This window comes from Phyllobates terribilis, unplaced genomic scaffold (genome assembly GCF_046119375.1).
Source record: "Phyllobates terribilis strain yellow unplaced genomic scaffold, ASM4611937v1 Scaffold_10__3_contigs__length_209671492, whole genome shotgun sequence".
NCBI lineage: Eukaryota > Metazoa > Chordata > Amphibia > Anura > Dendrobatidae > Phyllobates > Phyllobates terribilis.
The window spans coordinates 171,477,043-171,480,011 of NW_027362770.1; positions in this window are offsets into that span (position 1 = coordinate 171,477,043).

Sequence of the window (2,969 nt, forward strand, 5' to 3'; positions counted from 1 at the left end):
GGACAGGAGGTCACGGCAAGTGACCGGGGCAGTCTCTGGATGAACGGGCAGGGGGCCACGACAAGTGATCGGGGCAGTCTCTGGATGTACGGGCAGGGAGTAACGGCAAGTGACCGGGGCAGTCTCTGGATGAACGGGCAGGGGGTCAAGGCAAGTGATCGGGGCAGTCTCTGGATGTACGGGCAGGGAGTAACGGCAAGTGACCGGGGCAGTCTCTGGTATAGGGTAGGTATGACCTGTGATGGCAGAGCCTCCGGGTAGGCTAGCAGGCAGATGGTAGATGTGTGCTCCCAGGTGAGCAAGCGAGAGTCTCTGGAATGGTAGGTGGTCACAGCACGTGACGGCGAAGCCTCTAGGTAGGCTAGCAGGCAGGTAACAGGTGGGCGCTCCCAGGTGAGCGGGTAGGAGTCTCTGGAAAGGCAGATGGTCACAGCACGTGACGGCGGAGCCTCCAGGTAGGCTAGCAGGCAGGTAACAGATGTGCGCTCCCAGGTGAGCGGGCAAGCTGGTCCATAGACAGACTGACAGGAGTTGGAAGGCAGACCGTCGGACCTCAGGCTAGCAGGCAGGTGACTGGATATCAGGCAGGACAAAGGCAGCAAGCTGGCAGGAATCTTGCAGGTAACTGGCAGGTAACTGGCAACGGGACCTGAGGGCTGAAGCACAGGTAAGACACAGTGCAAACAACATTGCTCGGGCACCTCCATTTTGGAGGAGGTGCCTTTTATATGGGAGGTCCTCCGGCAATTGGCCGGGGACTCCTTAGGACGGCGCGCGCGGTCCCTTTAAGAGAGGGGGAGCGCGCGCGCGCCCTAAGCACACTGCCGGGGAAGGAGCGCGCGCCGGAAGCAGCGGGGAGAGCAGCGCTGGAGGACGCCGCGCCAGGAGCGGGGAGGTGAGAGGGACGGCGTCTCTGCCTAGAGCGGGGCAGAGACGCCGATGCTACAGCTACCTTGCTGTAAGCGGGTAGAAGTAGCCCACGTCCCTGAGTGTACCGTGTAGTGCTCACCCGTATGGCTGGTGACTTGGGGCCTTCTGTTAGCCTCAGCTCCACGACGGCAGTGCTGGTCCCTTGCTTGTGACTGAGCCTCCGGGCTTCTATGGCCAGAGGACCTGAAATCCCCTGCCGGCTGGTTTCTGCTGCTGGATATATAAGTCCTCACAGCCTCGGACTCCTGTATCCGGTTCCTATTGTCTTCTGCCAGGGCGAGCTCTGCTCAGCTTCCAGCCCTTGGTCTTTAGCTCCTATCTCCTACAGAGCTCCTTGCTGTTACTTTCCCTTGCTCTCACTCTGACTCTGACTGTTGTCTGTTCTCTGACTCACTCAACCCCGCCCCAGATCCAATTTATAAGGGCAGAATTCTCCCCTCCCACGACTGGTGCAGGAGGATGTTGCATGTTTAAGGGATCCTGACCAGGAAACCTCCCACTTGCTCTCCGATGTAATATCTCTATTACTGTGGTGACCAGACCCCTGGGGTGCCACACATGGCTCTTGTAAGGGGCATTGCAGTTCCTCATAATTTTTGGAAAGCCTTCCATTCACTGCTTAGGCCAACAGTGCACAGGAGACCCAGTTGCTATAAATGGAAAAAAAGGTTTAGTTAACGCCCTCTGGCCTCCATGTCATTTCCAAGGGGCATTAGAGTGCCTCGAAATTTTTGGTAGGCATTGCACTCACTGTATGCCCTATAACTGTGTAGCCAAACCACTCCTTTTGTTACAGAAACATATCCTACAAGACATATCTGGTTGACTGGCCTGATATTGATGTGAATGGTCCCTGTTCCTCCTGCTCTTTCTCCTTTGCCACTACCTCATCCATCATTTATCACCTGAAGCTTTGTTTTAACGGGAGTCATAGACCTTGAATAGTAGCAGGAAAACATCCAGCAATCCTCGGAGGAGGTAGGATATGCGCCAAAACGCTGACCACCTCAGGCCTAGCCGCTACTACATACATGCGCTTGCATTACAACAAAACAAAGCAGATGCTAACTTCTATCATCCTCATCATGCTCCTCACCTTGGCACTCTCAACTCCCCTGATGGAGAAGCCAGGGCCCACCGGAGGAGTCTGATAGTCCGGTGGGCTCGGCCAATGCTGCCCTAAAGCAGGCCAGGCTAAGAAAAGTGTGGGAAAGGTTACCGGGACAAATAGGGGTGGCTGGGGACCGAGTATGGACACCCGGCCACCCCCTGGAGGCTGGGGAGCAAGCGGGGACACCCGGCCACCAGGTGGCTGGGGACTGAGTATGGATACCAGGCCGCCGACACAGCCATGGCGTGGAGGCCAGATTCCGCCTCCACATGCCTAAAAGGCCCAATTTAAAGTGCAAGCAAGCAAGCAGTATGGTATTGCAGCCTGGGGGTGGGTGGGTGGCAGGCTGCATATGACGCGCCCCTGGGCCTGTGTTGCGCTGCGTTGCACACGCGGGAGCTTACCCGGAGCCGGATCTCTTGAGGGTTGTAGTCTCGTGGCGGTGACCCGGTCCGTGCCCAGGGAGTCAAACTGAGCGGCGATGTAACAGCGGTAGATGTAGGACGACTACGCCACCCGTTAAATGCAGCTATGGAGCTGCCGCTGCAGGACAGTCCGCTGAGGCCGGTGGATGGATGGTGCAGCGTAGATGGTATAACCCCCAACGGGAGGGGTATGGCCTCAGGGCAGCAGATGTGGATGATGGGGGTAGCAGAAACCACTCAGAGACGGTGCGGTGTAATTCAGGGTCTTTACTGGTAACAACGATAGACCCTCCCGGAGTACTTGCTAGTGAACGGGGCCTGGTCAGTCCTTGAGCAGATGGGATCTCCCCTGGCCAGGCGGAGTTGTAGGCCTCCCAAACTGACTGTACTCTTCTGGCTACCTTGCTAGAAGCGGATATAAGTAGCCCACGTCCCTGAGTGTACCGTGTGGTGCTCACCCGTATGGCCGGTGACTCGGGGCCTTCTAATGGCTTCCGCTCCAC